At 49.2% G+C, this 22005-nt stretch overlaps 1 long non-coding RNA gene across 1 annotated transcript in view; it reads left to right on the forward strand.

Moving 5' to 3' along the window:
- LOC311421081 overlaps positions 1 to 15044 on the forward strand; it is a 116161-nt gene extending 101117 nt beyond the window's left edge. The window contains exon 3 of the long non-coding RNA XR_014684686.1: positions 14519 to 15044. This is a non-coding gene — a long non-coding RNA (uncharacterized lncRNA). The remainder of the gene's footprint in view (positions 1 to 14518) is intronic.
- The last annotated feature ends 6961 nt before the right edge of the window (positions 15045 to 22005 follow it).

Genomic DNA, 22005 nt, shown 5'->3' on the forward strand with positions numbered 1-22005 from the left:
AACTTTCTGTTGGTGCCATATGGGTGTGGGTTCCCTGAGGACCGGCATGGAACTGCCCTCGATATTACAGCACTCTTGCCTGCCAGGCATCCTCCAGCAGATGTTACAGGGGACATACTGAAGACCCAGATCCCTTCTGGAGCAGCCATGGGACACCAGGAGGTTCCCACAGGAGGAGCTGGTGGACACCAGTATCCCTCCCTCTGTGCCAGACACCTTGTACGTTTTTTGTTTGTTTGCTTGTTTGTTTGTTTGTTTGTTTTCCATTGACTTTTCAACTTCAGGGAAACATGCATGGCAGAGATGTGTTCCCTGGGTATTGAAGAAAGATATGTTCCCCCACCTCACCCCAAACACTGCACCTGAACCTGTTCAGGGGGGTCCCTGCTGGCTCCCAGTTGTTGTGCCCAGGCACCTGGGACCTGCACCCTCCAGCAGCTCTGGGTCAGCCACAACCTCGAGAGGGCCCCGAGCACAGGGACAGGACAGCCACAGCCAAGCACCGCGCTCCCAAACAATTTAGAGAAATGGAGGAAGAAGGAGTGTATTTGCTTTGATCTATCAGCTTTTATCATTTGTAAACATCTATTAATTGGCTGTGTCAAGCCCAGATCCTTATCGTCTTCTAGTCTAATTTCCCCTGTTCGATACATTTCCTCCACTATAAAAATACCCATCACCCACCCCTGTCAGCACAGATTAAATCTAACGCTCTTTCTTTCAGCTCCTCTCCCCAGTGAGGTTGTAAAGCTGTCAGCTCCACACTTGACAAGAGCCAGGCCGCCCTCCTTCCCTTTGTCTCCTGAAGAAGGAAAATATTTAGGTGTCACTGGTGGGATGGCTGCGGTGGAAGTCAACAGACCTCGACCCATCCATTGATCTGAGCCATGAGAGGAGAGAGGAATTTCCACCGTGAGCAGCTGTGACGGTGCTGGTGGCGGGGGACTGGGGTACATCCATCCGTTACCACCTCCCCATCTGCTCAGAAGCTTTCACATGCTGGTGCTCAGCCCCGTGGGGTGGAGGAGACCCTTTGGAGCCCCCCCAGCTGCTGGCAGAAGTGTGACATCAAAACAACTTCCCAGGCAGCCAAACGTTGGCTCCTTGGTAAGAGGTTGATAAAGAGTGTGATGCTGGGTCTCTTCAAAGGAGAAGTGTCCCCCATCCAGGTCTCCAAAGGACAGCTTAAGGGCTGAATGTTTTCCAAACCTGCTGGCTGAGTGTTAACATCAGGCCCCATCCCTGGGTTTGTATAAGGAGCAGCGGAGTGGCTGTGGATGGCATGTGTCTCCATATTTACAGTAAAATAAGTGAGGCAAGCTCCCTGAAATTCCCTCTTGCGTGTGCACTGTGAATGGACTCCTCTCAGCAGTTCCTGGCTTCTGCATTTTGCAGCAAAGAGAGGGAGACACAGGGTCTGCAGCCCTGCTGGACTCCCATGAGTGTGAGCATCCCTGCATGAAGCTATAAGGCTGAATGCTCTGCTTCCCCTGTGAGCCAAAAAAAAATGCATTATCATGGGGCAGGTGGATATGCATCAGCTGTGGCATGGCAGAAAACAAGCAGAGAAGAAAACAGCTCCTTGGGCAGAGCCTGAGCCCAGTGGAAACTTATAATTGAAAATAATTTCTCCTCCTGCCCCTGCCCACTTAACACAAAGCATTTTCAAGCCAGGCCTTTTTTTTTTTTTTTTTTTTTTTTTGTAGAAAAGCCCTTCAGCTGGCACCTTCAGCACTTGATAAGTTTCTATCACCCCTGTGTTTGAGCCCGAAGTGTCCGTCTATGTGATAATGAGTGTTTCACGATGGTCCTTGGTGACATCCAAATGCAGCGGAGCCGTCACTGCTGCCACACGTTATTCTGGAGCTGTTCTTGCTGCTGTGAAACTCAGGACATCAGGCCAGGAGGCCTCGCAGTACATTTAATGTGCATGTTAGCACTCCATTAAATATTGACTATGCTTAAATAAATGATGCAGCCAACTTTCAAGGAAGAAAGTGCTTATTTTGTCAACACAAAATATCCCTCTGTGCCTTTATCCTCATTAGTCGGTCTGTGGTAAGGAAGTTCTCTGAACGAGGTCTTTGTAACTGGCTTCACGTGACGTCAGTTGCCTGATGAGGACTGTATTAGAGCTGAAAACTTGGTTTGGACTTAAAAAGCTAAGTGTTTTAACCTGAGAATGCCAGAAAGATGACTTCAAAACTTTCTTTCAGAACAGCTTGCAAAGAAGATGTTTGTCAAAACCAAGTCTATCCCACAAACAGTTTTGACGTAAATGAATCTGCATTTTTACAGAGATATCCTTCAACCGAAGCATCCCAGAAGCACCCCAAATCTTTCAGACTCACCACATCACTACGTCGTGTGTGTCCTCCAGCTGTCCTCAGCTTCACCCTGTCTCAGTGGGCTTTCTGTAGGGTGCGCGCTAATTGGGGGGCTTAGCTACTAAATGTATCCATGCAGGTGGACCGCAAGTCTGGATTCAGCTTGCATGCACTTAGGAACTAAATCGAAAGGCATGAGCTGACAGCAAAATAGCACCTAGGTTCCCTCACCAGCCAGTGGGAGGCCAGATCCTACCCCCAGCCCCAGAGTATGTGGGAAGGTTGTGTCTATTTGGCCACGTCCAGGCAGAGCAGTTGCCCTGCTGAGGACCCTCACCACACTCACCCACACTCAGATGGTTTTCTGGTGAGACCCCAGGCTGGGTCAGGGTGCGGGACAGATTGCAGTGGATTTCCTAGCTTTCTTTTTCTTTTCTGCTTCACCATTGCATTGCTCAGGCCCTCTCTCGCTGCCTCGTTTTACATTTGTTTTCACAACACCTTACAAATAGCTGTTTTTAATAATGCATCATTGGAGGCTCTTTCATAGGCTTTTGGTGCATCAATTATTGAAGCCCAGCACCGGTGTTCTGTGTTAATAATGTTTTTTGGGGAGTTGTTTATTTCCCTTGGTTAAATTTTTCATGGGAAGGTCATGAGGTATTTGCCCTGGCTGCCACAGGGTGTGTAACTCCTTGTAACACGTTCATCCATGACCCGAGTGCATCAGCTGCTGGCGCTCAGCTCAGCCTCCATGGCCTGGGCAGGTTTTGATGTCCCCTGGGGCGATGCCAGCTGTGATACAGCAATGTCCAGGTTTTGATGTCCCCTGGGGCGATGCCAGCTGTGATACAGCAATGTCCTTGCTGCAAAGCAGTCCTCGGGAAGGCCCCCTCTCCCAGGGCATCGGGATACCACCAGGAATCCGCCACCTTCCTGTGTTACCGAGAAGGGCAGGAGCTGGGCTGCTCGGGTTTGACCCAGGTTGTCCCCAGCTGCTGCTGCACAAGTGAAACAATGCCTGAGAAACCTGCCAATGCTGCTTGTGGCCACAGGCAATTAAAATGTTAAAATCAATGTTGGCAGAGAGAGCTAAGCATGATGCTCAGCGCTGCTACCCATGAGCCAGGAACACTCTGGGGACCTGCCAGCCCCAATGAACTTGTCTTCTGATGTTTTTTTCTAGGGCAGTAACAGCTATCACTGGGCATTTTCCCCATGAATGTTTCCATTCTTTCAAAAAATTGGCTTGTTTTTTATTTTGAAGAGTCTGAATGTAAAATATCCATCTGTCTCAGTTTGTTACCTTCATTTTGCAGAGGGCAGTGCTGTTCTCAGAGCTGCTGGTACCTCAGGGGGAGATGGCCAAGGTGTGTAACTTGGGCAAATGCTGATGTTAGGCTCATGGGACAATTCAGGTTCGAAGGGAACTTGGAGGTCTCTGGTCCAGCCTCCTGCTTGAAGCAGGGACAGCTCTGAAGTCAGACCAGATCACTGAGGGCTTTATCAATTCTGGTCTTGAAAATATCTCAGGATGGAGACAGAGCATCCTCTCTGGGCAGCCTGCTGCGATGCTTCATGGTCCTCATGGGGAAATGTTTTTCCATTAACAATTTGCATAAGCCCACGGGAAGAGTGATTTGCCTGCTGACACACAGGTAGTGCCACCCGGAGCTGGAACATGTCAGACATACCACCTCAGCTGTGCCAACAGCAACATGGTGTTTATGAAAGCTACCAGGAAAGCAACCCTGGAAAGAGCTGCTTCATCTTCCCAGGTGCTCTCCACCTCCTTTCCTTTGCCCCGCATTGGGGCATGCAGTGCCCCAAAACCAAGGGCAGAGTGAGAGCATCTTTTGTTTGTGCAGGGTGATGCAGATTTACCCCCTTGTTCCACAGCGGCCTGAAGACATTGACTTTTCATCACTCCCAACCAGAGCCAAATTCTAACAGGTGACCTGGAGGCGAAGTTTATTTATCCCATTAATGGCTTCTGGATCAGGCCCTCTACAGAGATTCTTTTAGTTAAGTTCTACCTTGGCTTGAGACTTCACTACGATCTAACATTCAGATCTAATAACACCCTGAAGGCTCAGCCAACATCTCTCCAAGAGCTGGCATGGATTCAGTAGGTAAATGTGTTAAGAGCATGTCACTGTTGTGTCAGCCCTGTACCTTAGCAATGGCAACGTGGAGTGGGGAAAATGCAGACAGGAGGGTGGAGGTGGGTGAATTCGCACCTACTGGAGCTTTGGTGGAGGTTGGTGCCAGACTGCTTTTAGGAGCAAGGCTGTTTGGAGGGTTTCCATGGGGCTAAGAGCAGATCACTGGACAATTTCAGGGTGACAAAAAAAGCAGAATGAGTCCAACTGCGGCTGAGGCAGTTGTGGAGTTTTGCTTGCATTTTTTTTTTTCATGCATCAGCAGGTTGCAGTAAAAGCCACCAGCAAGGCTGGGGTTTACTGCAACCTGGGGCTGCCTGTTAGGACTGCAGCTGCCTGCAGTTCCCTGGGCTTCACCCAGTGTTGGTCGCCTGACGTGGCAAGGTGTGGGTCCTTCCAAATGCCTTTGCTGTCCAAGCTGGAGGATCTTTTGCTCCATCTCTCCCATTGGCATATCCTCTGGTGTCCAGCTGCTGGGGTTTCCCACCAGTGTTACTTTTCAGTGTACTCTGCTGTCAAAAGCATAACCTGCTGCCTAGCAGGGTGGGTAGGGAAGGCAGGACTGGGTCTTCCCTTTCCCTCCTGTTTTCTGGCTAATGAGAGGTTTTACGTAAACAAGTGTTTTTATGGCCCATTCTTATGCCAGAAAGGTGTGCCTCACAAAAGGTGCTGAGATGGCTTTGCACTAACAGGGTACACGTGGCACTCTGATTTGCAAGTCCAGGGCACGTTCAGATGGCAATAAGGTGCACAGACCACGCGGAGGGGTGACCGGCACATGGGATCAGGCCACACGATGGAGGGTCAGGTCTGGGCTGAGCTGGTTGTGGGTAAAGCCTCCTCCCTGCCTTTCATCTCCAGGGTGATCTCTGGAGATGGAGAATGCATTTTAGCATGTGGCTGCAGATTAAAAAGCAGTTGGTGTGGCTTTGTGAGTGAGACTGAGAGCTGGGATCTCCAGGCAGGCTCAGCACTCGTCTCTCAGGGCGCTGGAAGAAGCACTAGATGTGCACTGAACTTGGTTGTGCCCTGAGGTTATGCTCCCTTCTCTCTTAAAACTGGAGAGGAAATTGGTTCACATTTTTTGCTCGAAATGCAATGGCAACCTGGCTGACACCTTGACTTTTTTCTTTTATTATTATTATTATTATTATTTCTCTCTCCTACATGGTCAGCCCTGCCTGGTTCCTAATGAGAAAAGGCCGGGGAAATCAGCTGAGGGTACCTCCCACTTCCCTTAATAAAAAGCTGCTGCTAGAGCAGGGTTCACGGAGCAAGTTTGCTTTGCTAGCCTAATCCACACTCCCTCATGGTTTCATACTGCTGAGAATTAAAGAGATGAACATTCCCAAGCTGTTAATCTGGTAACAATAAGACAGGGAAGCTGCTGCAGTTTACAGAGAGCACAGCACTGCCACAGCTGGACAGATGTTTGCACGAGACACCTTATTTAAACACCACTCTTGGCTCCAGCCTTGTGTTTTTCATTCTGGTGAGTACAGCGAGCCCTGAAAGTTACACGGAGCAGCTGAGCATTTTATTGCTGACACATCATGCTTTGGCATCTGGTGGCAGGGGTTGCCAGCCAGCTGGAATGACACGGGGCTGGATTTGGTGGCTGCTTCTCAGAGCATCTCCGAATGACTTTGTGCGTGGGTGAAAGGGAAGCGGGTTCACCGTGAAATATCTGTGCCTGTTTTGGAGGCATTTCCCAAGGGTGTGAAGTGCCCTTTGGGGAGGAGGAGGGAAGCCAGTGAGCCACAGGCTGGGGCTCTTTGCCCTGACCAGTGCTGCAGCAGGTCGCAGCCCACGGCTGCAACTTAGGTAACCAGAGGCACCAGGAACTGGGGATGTCGGACATCTGCAGCACTTTGCCAGACAGTAGAGCAAAGGTGGGTGGGAGCCCCGGGTGCTTTGCGCTCACTGTGAGCAACCTGGGACCAGTGGGCTCCTCACAGCCATGCCGGATCAGGAATCCAGAGCTGGAAACTTCCCCACAGAAGCACCCAGGGAAGCACAGGGGTGAGGAGCAGCCTCGGCACAGCCCATCCTCCTGCCAAGCAAACTGCTGCGTGGTGGAAGAGGGGAAAATGTAATTAAAAAAACCTGCAGGTTTTATTTTTATATAACCTTTCCCCTGCTGTGGTTTTCCACAGCTGCTGACCATTTTTGCTCTCCCTGTCCTCTGGCTCCATGCTGCTCCACTTTTCCATTAGCGCATCTGAATTGCAACCCCCATCCCAAACCCAGGGGACTGAGGCTTATGGACACAGGTGCCACATGGGTTGCCCATGCCTACAGCCTCATGAGCACTGCTCCCTGTTGCACCCAGAAGCAGCTTATCCCCCTTGCTGCCATGCAAGACTCCGCAGGCTTCAGCGGGTTTCGGGTCAGTTCCTGCATGCCGGTCACTCCTGGGTATCTAAATAGCTCCATTAATTGCACATATGACTAAAAGATTGATGGATGAGAAAGGACAACTCTCCCTCTGCCCCAATTAGTACTTCATCAGACACCGGACCTACCCCTCAGGACACTGAACTGGGCTTGGCCAGGGGAGGGAATCTGCATACCTCTTGGACAGGGAGGTAATGGACTGAAATTATCGGTCAATATTTAAATACAGACAAGATCTGAGCCCTCTCTGAATTGCGAGTCAGCCTATTGTGGCAATGATGCCCGTGCCCTGGATCCCTCATTTTTTATCATGCTACATTACCCGCAGGGCTTTCGCATTCCCACACCACTTGACCTCTTGACTCTGTTATCTCCATCTTGGAGCAAACAAGAAACATTTTATTCCCACCAGCAAACTGTCATTCACATCAGTGGCTTCTGCTGCGAGTCCTGGCCTTGTTTTGCTCCAGCCTCTCGCCTGCCCCACTGGGAGCTCTGCCTTCCCGAGGTGGAAAATCCAGGCATAATAAATCCGCTCTCTCCATGCTTTCGGACCACTTGCTCTTTCTTAAGGTGGCAGGGCAGATTTATAGCAATTTTTCTTTTTTTTTGTCTGCCCCCCTCCATCACCAGTGATTTATTCTGTTCTCTTCCTGGGTATCTTTTAATCAGCCGTAAAGATAAATAGAAGGGTCTGGCCGAACACATCACCAGCTAACAGGCAGATCAATCAGTGGTGGTAATTGCAATTAAGATAACTCCCTTCCAAGCAACCTTATTTGCTCCACTGCCTTCCTCTGTGGTTGGAGATACCAACCCCAACTTGACCAAGAGAGCAAGTCTTTTAGTACTAGCTCCTTTAACCCATCCTGTATAATTCTGTAATTTACTGGCTTCCCTCTGATTTTAATAAATAACCCGGTGCCTTCAGCATGTTAAGCTAATTCTGCAGGTAGATTAGATATGAATCTTGCAATGAGGGTTTTGGAAATGTGTCTGTTAACATGATTGACCCTGAAATAGCAACAGCTGATCTTTGCTGGGGTGCAAACGGCCTTGTGGCAGGGTGCGGGGTTAAGTCCTTGCAGAGGATCTGCTTCTACAGCCCTAACCCTGCCCCTACAAACAGCTCAATGGTACAGTTCCTGTGCTTAAGCTGATTCCTAGGACAAGGTCTGGACCTGGCTGCAGCAGTCCGTGCTCTGGCTTGTAGCTTTTGGTTTTTCATCCCTTGATACATGGCATAAAGCTTAATTGCCCCTTTGTTTAGGGCCTTGCTGCCAGATGGGTGGCCCTACCTCAGTGCAGGGGCTCTGGCCCAGGACGCTGTGGATGGAGGAGGCCTGGGGTGGTGCCAGCCAGCACCCGCTGATGTCCGCAGTTGATGTCCCCTGCTCCTTGCAGTCTGGTGGTGGAGGGGCCACATCCCCTGGCCACAGAGGGGACCTGGCCAAGAGCCCTTTGGAGCTTGGGCAGGTCTCTGTGCGTTGTTCTGGGCTCTGCACTGCATGGACACTCGCGTGCTTGCTGCGCAGGGGCTGGCGTGACCCTGTTCCCAGGTGTCTGCGAGGCGGAGGGGACCACATCAACGCCTGCAGACAAATGACTACAGCCATTGTAAGGCCTGGGTAAAACCCCCATTGAAATAAATGGCAAAACTCCCAGAGATTTCAAAGGGATCAGTCCTGAATGTTTGCAATTCTCTCCTAGACTTATCATATATCCTCAGCGCTGTGTGCTATTTCCATAACAAGAGGTATGGCATTCCCTTACTTCCATGTTTGTTAAGTAACAAAGACAGATTTCAACGCTTGTAGCCTTCCCAAATTTGTCAGGCACCAAACAGTCTCCCCCGGCTCCGTGTGAGCGCGTTCCCAAGCACAGTGCCTCGTTAGCGTCGTGATGGGACCTTGTTCAGCTGCTATGAATATGCATCAGGGCTACGGTTGGGGTTTTGTTGGCATACACAGTGACTTTGTCATTTAATGGTCTCCAGGGCTGTTTTAATCAACATGCACATTTCGCGTGTCAGCTTATTTCACTTCACTGCTTATTATTTTATTTACAAATATTCTGGCAATCGCTTGAATTTATTCTGTCCCATGCGCTGTGACTTCCTCCTCTCTCTTCTCTGTCCTTCTCAAGCCAGGGTCCGCAGTTTCCCTCGCTTTGTCATGGGGAGGGATCGAATTTACCCTCCGCTAAGCTTTACTTCACTTCATTCCCTATTCCAAAATGTTGATCGAGCTTGGGGGGGAGAAGGAAGGAGGCGTATTCACCCAAACAGGATTTACAACAGCACGTGGATTCCTAGGCACTGGGGCTGAAGCAGTCCAGACAGATGCACGGCAGTGCCAAGGCCACCAGGGATGTGCCTCTGGTTTCTGGCAGGGGCTCTGAGCCCATCGCAGAGGTTCGGGATGTCTGGCTGTGGGAGGGCAGGAGCCAGATGCCCAAAGGGGATGCCCAAAGGATGCTCCTGAGTCCCCGGGAAGGGTTGCTGCTGAGGAAGGTAGAAGGAGAAAGGACCGATGGGACCAAGTTATGAGGGGCAGGCAGTGAGAGCTGGGGAGAAGCTCAGAGCTGATCTCTGGGTTCTCAGAAGCTGATGGAGGTCCCGCATGGCAGGAGAGCCTGCCTGTGTGGGTGGGAGGAAGGTGGGCTCTGCAGTGACAATCTGGACAGGCCAAAGCAGAGGGTGGGAGAAGAGCCCATAATGCTTCAAACACACACTTGTCCCTCTGCATAAACACCCCTGTCACGTCCAGAGCTTCACTGTGGGTCCGGGGGTGGGAGGAGATGTCTTTTCGGGTCTTAGCACGAGCACTTTTCCTCCCAACACTCACCAGAGTTGGTGTTCTTAAGGCAAGGTGCCTGCCAGGAATTTGAAAATAAGTATTCAATCCGTGCTCATGGGCCTTGGCACGTTTCCCATCACAACTGCCAAGATGTCCAAACCTGAAACGAGCAGCACAGCATCTTTAATAATTCACCGTTGGATGCTTTTAAAAAATGTGTGGTTTATATTCATGCCAGCACTGCCCCTCCCTCCCCGCTTCCCCATCTCCCCTTCCTCTCCTTTCCTTGCAGGTGGTCTATTTAATTTCAATTTCAAGCTGCTGCCTCCTGCTTTGGTTCAGCAAAATGACGTGTCTTGACCTATTCATTTCATGTTTCCAAAATCTTTTACATTTCCTGTCTCCTTCGCTCCCCTCCCCCTTAAAAAGAAAAAAACAATTCCAACTCGCAAAATGAAGAATTTCTCTGCGTCTGTAGAAAATCTGGCCTCACTTATACCTGTAAAAACAGTTGTTTCCCTTACAGGAAATGGCTTGCTTCAGCACCTGAATTTTGTTTTGTTTTGATTTGTTTTCTGGTGAGATTTTGATAAATCTTTGCCCAATTTCTGTAAGGATTGGCCGACGTCCATGAAGGCTGTTTGGGGTGCCCATGTGGAGGACTTGAGTTTGCCGTATCCCAGCCCTGTGGCTTCCCAGCTGAGACAAGGTCTTTGTGGTGGGCTCTGAGTGAACAAACGAGAGGGTCTGGTCCCTGTCCCTAGGATCTTACAAGGAGGGCAGACCGGCCCTGTGGTCTCACAGGGTGATCTCATGAGGTGAGAACAGGGAATGGTAAATCTGAGACAAAGGCTGGGGCAGGAACTCAGATTTATGCCTCCTACCTCTAGGAACCCAAGTGCAGTCAGGAACCTAGTCCAGGATTTTTGTTCCCACCATTTGAATTTCCTTGCTTCAGCCACCACCTGTAGCTGTTTTCAGATGTGTTGCGCCTTGGTCTGTATTGCGAAGGGAATCTGGGGCTGAGTAAGGGGCTGAGCCCGGGTCTCCAACCCAAAGGGCAGAGCCAAGATTCCCCTGCACACTGGCTAAGGCATTGAGCTGCACAGAGGATGGCGAGGAGCAACACTTGCTGCCCTTTGGAAAAGCAAAAGACTCTCCTTGGAAAAGACATGGGTAGGAGCATGTCTTTTCCTCAATAATTCCTCAGTAACCATTACTGACTCTAGTCCACTGTAAACAGGTCTGCCTATATGGACCACAGCCTTGGTGCGCGCTGTTGCTGCTTTGGCAGCGTTCCTTTCTGCTTTAAATGCCTGCGGTGTGAAGATGTCCTTTTTCTTTTCCATTATGTACATGCACATGAGCGTGCCTGTTAATGCCTACCTGAAAACAACATGCTATTAAGTTTGCTTTTTTTTTAAAAAAAAAAAAAACAAAAACAAAAACCAGCAATTGTTTGACACAATCAACACAGCACCACTTGCCATCTGCTACTGCACCTTCAAACGCATCCTTGCCAAAGCCCCCTGGCAGCACTGACTTCCTTCCCTCAGCACCACAGCAGAGCGCACGGCGCAGCACTACGGCGTGCTGGGGAGGGGCAGGAGGTGTCCGAGCCCCCCGTTAGCAGGGTGAAAGGCACTCAGGCTTTTCTGTGGTCTGCGGTGGCCGTGTTAGCACCGAGGCAAGGGACGTGGGGCAGAGGAGAGCGGGCGGGTGTTGGTAGGTAGCTTAACTTTTCATTTCCTGTGTGGTTTCATATTAGGTATGGTATGCGCCACCGGGTTTAATTGATGCACAAAGCAGTGTTTTATGTACGGGCTGGACTTCCAGAAATAACCAGCGGGGACACATCAGCAAAGGGTTTTCAAAGCCACCAGAGAGCCTGGCTGCCGGAACGGGGGCATTTTATTGGAGTTGATGTTGGGTGTTCAGCACCATCCAAAAAGCAAGTCTCCGTTAGGTTTCTCTGCTTTGGCCCCCAAAGGACAAAAACCAGGAGGCAAGCAATTTGATTGTAAAACAGATTTTCCCATTCAAAGCAGTGTTGTGTTCTGAAAGGATGCAAAGTCGCAGGGCTGAAGAAGCGAGCAGAGTGTTCCGGTAGGCGCTGAGGCTTGCAACGTCCCGCTGGGATGCTCCACGAGTGACTTCTCCTGGCTTTCTGCCCTCCTCCCTGCCACCTCCGTGTTTATGAGGTGCTCGGCTCCGTGCTGCTCGCCTGCTGCTCCGCTCCGTGACAGGGCTCTGAGAGCCCTTCTCCCGGCTGCCAGTTTTTCTTCAGCTTTGCAGCCGTGTTAATAAATGGGAGGGTTTGAAGCTCACAGCAGTGTGAGAACAGTGTAGTAGGGCCAGCAAAATTATTTCTTTGAAAAGAAGGAGGCATTTTCTTTTCAGGCATGTGTTCCCGGCATGCTCAAAGGGGCTTTTGAGCCAGGATGCAAAATTGCCACAGAAAGGAGCAGAGAGCAGGAGAGACGCAGCGTGAAACAGAGTGTAATTCAGCTGGGGTCATTTCAATTTTGGGGAAAGAAGGATCAGGGATGATAAAAATCTTCTTAGCTGCTGAAGACAGAGGGAAGCAGGAGGCAGTTTCTTCCTTTCTTCTGCAGCTTTGAAGGGCATAATCTAACTTGGAGACCCTTTCCCCCTCCATCACCACCACTGCAATATTCAGGTGCCCGAAAGATGAACACAGAGCTCAAAGGTTACATTTGCAGTAAATTACATGTATATCCATAAATAAAATAACACAAGGCTCATCCTCTGTCCTGGAAAGCACTGGCCCAGCTCAGCCCACTTCACGCCACCCCTCTGCACAGCTGCTGGTGAGCAGCCCCTGGCACCTGCTGAGCCCCACCTCGTCCTGGACTTTGCCCAGGAGGAAGTTTATTGATCAAGGCAATGCTCTGCTAGGGCATGGGCATACAGAGAGGTAGGGAGGACCATGACGCATCACTGGCCCTATTTATTTTATTGGTACAGGTGTAATCAGGGAGAGCAGGTCCAGCATGGCCTTCTCCTCAGGTCAGAGTAGGCTCCATCACTCACATTGGTGTGGTTAAAAGGAAGCACGGGAAAGCTGGTAAGGAGTGTGGGATGGGAAATTCAAGTGTTCATTCAAAAAATATAGAGCTTTCTGCTTAAATACCTGCATCAGCATCTGTAGCTTTGGTCAGATATGTAGATCAGGGATACATTTAGCCTCTATATAGGACTGGGACAGTAAATCTGGCACACAAGAGAGAAAAAGGAGTTTTCATAAAACAGATGGGTGCCTGCAGGAAGTTGAAGCCTGGGCAGGGTCCTCTGATCAGGCCATGAGCAGGTCAACAAGTAAACTCCAGGAGATAATGTGGTTGGACTTAGTTAGCTTCTGGGGCGATAAATCCTTTGCTCTAAGGTTGGTATTCACGTAGAGCTGAGCTCAGCAGCGGGTAGCGAACCCCCTGTACCAAGTAATGGCTCCAGGGTCCTGCCTTGGTGTGGTCAGAGTAAGGTCGTTCAGAATATCTGTGGGATGATGCCAGGAGCAACAGAGGTTTCCTCCATGGAGGTCTTTGTGTGTTACACTGATGCTCCTGACCGTGAGGTTTTTAACTGTGACTGCCAGGCATGGAAAAGGACTCATCTGAATCACATTGGTGGCGTTCCAGGGCTATAAAAGAAAACTCTTCTATGGGCAGGGATAGGTTTTTTTATGTAATTAAACCACAAAACCCATAGTTTTGGGGGTGAGGGAAAAATATAAACAACAACAAAAATAACTGGCACTTCGTTCACTAAATCTCATTCTTTCTTCTCGATTCCCGAATGGTGGGAAATTCTCAGAAATCCCATTAAAATTAAAAGTATGGATTTTATTGCTGTAATGTGACAAGTTGCGTGACTCAGTATTTCCCCTCAAATAATCTGTCCTTCCCCCAGGAAAGCAAGAAATGAATCTGTCTTCTCATTCATTAGCCTTAAAGAAGGCTGTGGCAAAAAGGATAGTGATAAGATCAGCTACATATGCTGCTTGGGTACATTTGTGGATAGCTTGACTTACAGTAGACATAACATCTTAATTAAGGTCCATTTTCCCTCCATCTGCTGGGCAGAAATCACTGTGAAGCCTGCAGGATTTTATTCTCTGTCAGGCAGAGGGTCCTGCCACAAAACAAGCTTTTGAGAAGCCCATGCCCAGTATGACTCAGACTTAAGGAAGTGTTGTCTAGACAAGGCCCCAGGTTTTTAAGCCACAGCTATGAGTGGGAGAAGTGAAAGAAGCCAAGTGGTGTCAGCAGGAGAGATGGACTGCAAAGCTACAGGGTGTCTGCAACTTCTGGATTGCCCTGGTGCTCGTGTGGCATTTCCTTCAAGGGGAAAACTCTGCCAGGAGGTAATACGTCCTCATACGTGCAGGTTGATAAAGATGCAGGCTGTCGGTCCATGATGCTCACTAAATAGCTGGAGCACTTGGTGATGGTGATTTTTGATGGGCGCAGTGTGGTACGTCATGTAATGCATCCCTGCTTCACATACCGCTGCTCCGAGCAGCACCAGCGCTGCTTGTGGGTGAGGGTTGGCTCTGGCAGGATGGTGTAAGGCATCATCACGTTCACACCCTACATCTGAAATCAGTCCATGAAGCCTGTGCATGATCAGTGTAAATTAAGGAGAAGTGAGTTTATCAGCTTATAGAGAACATGTTTTTTGTCTTAAAAGTAGGAATAGAATTAAGGGAGATGCCTGTCTATCTGTCTATCTGTGTATCTGTCTATCTATCTATATTTTCTGCAGCATTTCTGGACTCCTGTCATTCACTTATTTATTTATTTATTTCTGTCAGGGAGAAGTCCCTTTCAGCATACAGAGCATCAGCTGTTACGGCGTATCTTCTTCTGAATGGGGGACAATTGGGAAAAATTATATCAATATTCAGATGATGAAGGAGATGGAAAAGCTAAACTCTAGTATTTATGGGATCAGTGGCTCACAACAGAAAAGGGCCACATCTGTATCAACCCAAGGAAGTGGCTAACAAAGAGAACAGCTGGACGAGGCCAGGAAACCACTTACCATTTGCAATGTTTGGGAAAAACTATGTCTGCTTAGCAAAAAGCAAGGTTAGGCTGTCTTTGGACTCGTTATACCATTTCTTATTCAGCAGTGTGTATTCATTAATGTTTAAAGGTGGTCGAACATCAGATAAAAGGATCATGAAATGGATTCTGTGTTGGTAATTCAGGGCTGGAACTAAATTTTCAGCACCTTTTGGATTTCAGAGTGTTGTTCAGATGAGACTGGACAGAAGGAAATCTTTCTACTGTGCAGAGTGTAAAAATAATAAACGTAATCAAAGCTTTGAAGCCCCATCTGGTGTTTCCTGCTTCTAAACTGCCCGGTTTTGGTAGGAGAATGGTTTTTCTTTCATAAACTCCCAATTGTAGTCAACTGAATGGAATTCTGTGATTATACTTGGCCGACTTTCCAAGTCAAGTCAACTGCTTTGTTCTGAAGAGCTGGAAAACTACTTGATCCAGCAAAGAATTGCCTTGTAGGTGTTGTCACACTGTGGAGAATCCCTTTTCCTTCTGCGTAGGAGCAGACAGATGTATTTCTGGGTTAACAAAAAATCGTTTGAAATTTAGGCACAGTCGCAAAAAAAAAATTGTCTGTAAAGAAATGACATCTCCTGAGCCAAGGATCTTTTTGCTGCCAAATGCCTGCTATGCTGAAAATCTTTGAAGTTTTCAGAGAGATCCACTAGGATATCTTTCAATACGAATGATTTTATGCTACAGGGATATTGTAAAGGAGTACATGGTGTGGAGAAGTAATTACACGAGTCTTAAAATAAGAGGCTGACTATCTCAAGGTTAAAGAGTCCACAGTGGTCATCTAACTTTATTCAGATTTATATTCTTGTGAAATTCATCTGACTTTAATTATTTTGTATATTACCCCTAAAAAGGGAATATAGCGTCCTTCCATTTCTCCCTCATCCATCAATCTAAGCTAATTTAATTGAATCTAGTCTAAACTAAAAAAATGAAGATAGACAGACTTTCAGAGCCAAACACAATTAATTCATCCACAACTGAAAGGAAATCTTTTTTTTTTTTTTCCTTTTATTTTTTTTTTCAGTTGGAATTTCCCTGTTGAGTTGAACAAGGCCTACATTTTAGACATAAATTTAGCACAAGAAGAATATCATTTATCATCAATCCAACGTATATCACAAATACCTCAGTGTAAATAAAAAGCATGGTGCTACTTTTTCTGAGTCAAATGAGGAGAAATCAAAATATTCCAAGATGTAATTCTAGTGCCTACCCTTCAGTCATTCATTACTACTTTAGAAATCCTAAAAGAAAACTCTCAAAATATAATTTAGATTCACATTTTTTATCCTGCTACTTGGTATTATTACTGAAAATCTGTCCCCTGGTATGGAAACAGCCTTTCCTGTGTGTTATTCCTTTGAAGGGCGCACCCAATGTCGTCAGAGCTGGATGCTCAAAGCACCATAACAGAGCTGCACAGTGAGAATTTGCAGGGCCAAGGGACTGTCTACCATGGGAAGAGTCAGTTTAATAATTCTGCACAGAAGCTCTTATTTCCAGCTCTGAAAATCATTTTCAGGTTGTCTCGTATCATTTTGGAGAAGGTTTAAGCTCAATGGTAGTACACCATACACGTCCCAGGGCACCATGATGCTTTGCTGGCTGATTTCTGTAGGTGTAATTATACTGGTGTAGCTCATAAACCTGAGCTGGAAAGTTAATCAAGTAGTTTTCAGCTGAGATGGGCTGCAGAAAGGCAGCCCTGCAAGTGGAAGAGAATACAAGGTTAACTCACTGGGGCTTGAGCAGGTAGAAATCCTCAGAATTCGTAGCACGGTGGACAAGAATTTCTGGAAGATTTATCTCTTGACCAGAATCATAACTTGGGACAGCTTTTCTTCTGATCCGGGTACCCTATTGCCCTAAAATAAGTGGGATTAGGGTTTAGTGTGTTCACAACAACTTGTCTCCTGGTTCAACCAGAGAGGAGTGAAGGTGCAAGAGAGGCACTGGACAGGTGGGTGCAGGTGAGATTTTGTTACTCATTTTCCAGCCGTTGGTAGAAGGAGATCCTGTTTTAGGGCCTGAGTAGAATAATGATGGGATGCTACATGTGGGAAGGTTATTGGGCTCCTCCGGCTATCTCTGCACTCTCCAGTCTCTGGCAGGTCTCTCTGTCTTGTGCTCGGGTGAAGATGCTGTAGGAGGGGAGCAGAAAGGCACCCTGCCCTGCTGCACAGGTAAGTGCATGGGCTGGACCCCAAACCTGAGTCAGAATTGTTTCTAGAAGGGTAAAATTCTTGAATTTGCAAAAGCTGTCCCAGATTTATATGAATGGACTAGGGTTTGCAGTCCCCTTCTGTGCATTTAATAGGAAATCTCCTCGTGGAAGGTGAGGGATGGGAGAAATCCTCAAAGCTTTTCTTTCCAAGGAAAAGCCCCTGAACTCTGCCTATGTCGTGAACCTTGTGAACTCCAAAAGCTCTTAGGAGAGTTTCCTGAACCCTCGAACTCCAGCAGGCTTTGCTGTGCCCAGTGGAGAGCCCTCGGTTTCTTGTCATCCCCTTTTTGTTACTTTTGCTCTCTTTTATTAGCAGAGAAGCCCAGCTGTACAATCTCTCCCATCTCAGCGTAATTGCATTAGACACTTGGAGGCCGTCGGATTGCCATTCAAGCTGGTATATAATGAATTTACTTGACATGCAGAGGTCCTTATGTCACAAAAGGTTTTCTCATTATATCTGAGCTTTTACTTGTTTATCGAGAGTCTCCAAACCCTCACCCTCTCCCTGCTCATTGAGTGGGAGAAGCGCTGCAGGAAGCTGCCTTTCAGTGCAATATTCATCAGAAAAGGCACAACTGGCTGTAACTTCCACCCGGTTTTATTTGCAGCTTGCTGCAATCTGTGCCTTGCATGGGGTAATGATGGGGGTGAGAAATTGCTGACATTGTTTCCCCTGCCTCCACCAACACTAGTAAAGCACAAGCTGGTGTACCCCAACAATTTCAATATTAATTGAGCGGGAGCTGCCTGGGGGCGCTGGGGTTTCTTCTCCCCTGAAGCAAACTAGGCGAGGGGGGTGAAGCCAAAATAATGAAGGTGTTCACCCCAGAGGGCTCAGCCCATCTCCCTGCCCTAAATCCCATGTGGGGTTATGTGGGGCTGCTTCAGTTTAAAGCAACAGGGGCAGGGCAATATGTTGCTGTAAATGTCTATTGTGAAGAGTCTGCATTGCTGTGACAGCGTGGGCAGGGGTGTTATTTGTAACTGGGAATGTAATATTCTCCATAACATTGTGATGGGATGCCTGTGGTTCTTTTTTTCCTTTCCTCCCCAGCAGGATTACACAGTATTGCACCAAGCAGGTAAAATGCTGTCCCAGATGCGTGGCCTGGGCTGTTCCCTCTTGCTGGGGGGACAGGGTCTCAATGGACCCAGTGGCACAGTTGGGCACATCTGTTGAAGCTGTCCTGCTCTGTCCTTGCTGTCCACGACTGCTTCAGCACACAGCGTGGGCTGCAAACCGCTCCCACATGCAACCTCCCCAAGCCTTCATCCTGCAGCGAGGTGGGAGCAAGCTTTGGGTACTGTGGCAATGGGCAACATTGTGTAAAACCCCACCAGGGAGCCGCAGAAAGGATGGGATTCCTTGTCCTGTTACCCTTGAGAAAACGCCTCCACTTGAGCCGATCCCCCTGAGGCTCCACGCTGAAGGCCCCCTGTGTGTTTTCACGGATCCATTTTTGCAGTATGGCTTTTTGCAGCCATAACGGGTGTAACACCAGCCTCACGGGCTTGGCAGGGGCAGCCCAGTCCCTCCTGATTAGCCAGTATCTGGGGCCGGGCCGGGGTCGCTGCTGGCACCTCGCAATAATTCCTGCTCATTGTCTGGGGCTCGCCGGGAGCGAGGTGATATTGTTGCTGTTCCTCGACGCTGGGGCTCCGGCCGGCTCCTCTCTCTGGCAAGGGCTGGGGTGGGAGCAATGTCTCACATGAATGAGATAAGAGAAGACAAAGCAAATGGGGAAGAAAGGAAGCTTGTAGCTTTTCAAGTTCAATGAGGCTTACCAGGCTTTCGGGGGCCTCTTCAAATCAGAGGCCGAGTTAAAAGAACATGCAGAATTCAAAGCCTGTCCTTTTCCAGGCCCTCTGTCGGCTTTGAAAATCCTCCCAATTCATGTTTACTCTTGTCCCCTCCTCCTCCCCCTCTGCCAGGACGTCCCCAGGCAGGCACACACGCAGCCCTCCTGGCTGTGCACAAGCTGCCCCCGGAACCAGCCCACGGCTCCCAGCCACCGGAGCAGGTGTGGTGCTGTCTCCGTGCCCCCAGATCCTGCATGTGAGATGTATGCAAATGGCAGCGAGTGGTGGGCAACGTCAGGAAGGGACACAAAAGGTCCCCTTAATCCTTGGTTGCCCAGAGCTCTCACCCCAGCGAGGCGTAGCAGCAGCATGGAGTATAAACAGCTCCTCTCGCACTGCAGCAAACATGCAAGTGTTTCGTGGGCTGGCAGACTCGTACTTCGGGAAGTTGTGGTGATGGAGAGCACAAAGGCTGGGTCCTTTCGGTCCAGGAATTACAGCAGGAGGCACCACTTTCCGGGAGGAATCAAGGGCTGTCAATGGGGAGTGCTAGAAGGAAGGGAAAGGATGCAGCTACTTCTTATGCCACTTTGCAAAATGCATCTTGCCTTTAATTGCAAATGGAGCTTAATGCATCTGAGGTGCTTTCAAACCTAAGGAGAACCATTACGTGCTGCAAAACTGGCTTAGATGGGACCCAGGTCTGGCTGTTCAAAGGGTGCAACAGGCTGCATGGTCATGAGGACTCAGAGGGCTGGCCCCACTCCCAGCTTCCTCTCCTCTCCTGGCCAAGCACAAAGTTTGCAGTTAATGATAAGTGTCCCCAGAGCAGGGGGGTTGAAACTAGATGATCTTTAAGGTCCTTTTCAACCCAGGCCATTCTATCATTCTATGATTCTGTGACTTTGCATGCCAAGGGCAGTTGCGGTATGAATTTCAGCTGTTCGTACCTGTCTGGCTCCATACTGCTCCTGCTCCTGGGCATGGATCTATATTTACCCCTCCTCTCCTCAACCAGCCTTTTAAAAGGGAGAAATGTCTAAACCCACACCCGACAGCCTGCCTGCTGTCCCCCAGCTAGGTGTGAGATGTGCTGTGAAATGCTCTGGTGGGTTTTCCATCCTCTGCTGTGGCAGTGGGGTTGTCCTGTATTGACACAGACCTCAGAGCTGGACAAGCAAAGGGAGCTCCAAGCTCCAGAGCCCAGCTGATTAACACCGACTTGAGAAGGAAATTAGGGTAGCAGCAGCTCGGCTTGGACCCCTAATAGCAAAGAGTTGCCACTTCTTTAAAGAGTTGCCGCTTGTTTTATTTTTCAAACAGGTCTGTAAAGATGTCTGTCAAGCGCTGCGCCTCCAAAGACCTTGCTGAATGACAGGAAAATTTGCATGCCAACCAACGGCACTTTCTAGGACGTTGTCAATGCAGTCAACCACTGCAGAGTTTCTCTCCCTTCCCAGCCATTCAAAGGAGCCGAGCGGCTTGCCGAAGGCGCAGGGTGGGGGCAGAGCGATGTGACAATCATGGCATGTCCCCAGAACGGAGGCAGCCCCGTGCTTGAATGCAGCAGTGCTCCGTCCCCTCTGCCGCCGCGTTGTGCAGCTCCATTGAGCGCGGGGAGGCTTCTGCGGCTCAGTGAGACAGAGGTGGATTGTGCCTCGTGGGCTCAGCTGTCACTGCCCGGCCGGGAGGTGACAGATCCGGAGCAGCTCCGCTGCTGACATGAGCTGCAGAAGTGTCACTGACCTTGTGTGGCCCTTTGTCCCTATTGTCTCAGCCCCTCTCAAAAGAAACCCTTGGTCTTGTTCTGCTCCTCCGGGCTGGGAAAGCGATTATTATTATGTCCTGGCCTTTGGCTGATGAAAATATGTGCAGCTTTTGTCGCCCATTTCTCCACCCTGAGTGCATTTTCCCCCCACTTGCTATTCACACTTTGTCTGAATCTGGCGTTCATTGAGGTGGTGGAGGCTGGGGGGTGCAGGGGGAGAGCAGGTACACCCACTGCCCTGTCCCCCCTAGACCAGTACCCCCCAGTCTGGCCCACAGCATGCGTTGCCCCCCCTGTGCCTGGGGGCACACATGGCAGATCCCGGCCCCAGCCTGGCCAGCAGGAACAGGGTTGGGGTTTTTGAGGGAGACAAAGGCCAGAAAGAGACAAGACGGCTCCCCAAACCTGTATCCCTGGGATGCTGCATCCCTGCCTTGGGATAGGAAGGGGTTTGTGTGTGTGTGTGTGCGCATTTGTGTGCACATGGAGACATTGGATCTAGGAGATCACCACCGGATTTGATCTGCCTCTGCTCTTTTGCCTCCCACCATACAATTTTTTTTTTGCCCCACTACACACTGATCCCCAATGACAGTTTAAAGTCTCACCCTTCTGATTTCACAGTGCTTAGTGCCTGCCCTGTGCTGCCTTTGCAGTGGTCCCTCTCACTGCCCAGGGCACGGAGCAGTGGCAAACGGGTCCCGAGGGTTTAGATCTGGGACTGCCAAGGTGTTTCTGGGGTCAGCAGTGTACAGTACTGTGCAGGGCAGAAGTCACTGCCTGTCTACTGCAAAATTCAGTAACACTTAGCAGGAGCACCACCAGGTCTGTCCCAGCTGCGTGACTTGTTTGGGTCACGCCGGAATGGACAGCAATGCACAGGAGCACAGCTGAAAACCCTCCCTGGTGCAGGCAGCGTTTCTAGGCTGAGATAGACCAGAGGCATCGTTCCGAGGTGACTGCTGCTGGGTTTATGTCTTTGTGTGTCCCATAACCCTGGAAAACTTGGGGGGGCTCCTGTTCTCCCAGATTCACCTCGGCCATGGTGCGGAGATGTTCTGATGAAGAGGGAGGATTTAGCTTCTACTTATTCTTTTATTTTTTATTTTCTTGTTCAGTTGTGTAGGGTCATCTTTTAATCATCATTTCAGTTATAAGGGACAGCACGAGGGAGGCATAGAGCTGGGTTAACACATTTGAAAAATGAGGGGTATGCTGCCATGTAAGCTGGGATGTGATACATTCAGCCGGAACAGTGTAAATTGGGCTGTGGATGGATTGCTGTTTAATTAGCTGTTTGAGCTGCAGTTCAGCAAGCTCTGCCCACTTAACGTTCTTGTTGAACAAAGTGTTACTGCAGACTTCAAGGGCCACAAACCTCCCTGGGAAGGCAGTTTTCCTAAGGGGACTGGTACACA

Source organism: Aythya ferina (assembly GCF_964211825.1).
Source record: "Aythya ferina genome assembly, chromosome: 18".
In the NCBI taxonomy this organism is placed as follows: domain Eukaryota; kingdom Metazoa; phylum Chordata; class Aves; order Anseriformes; family Anatidae; genus Aythya; species Aythya ferina.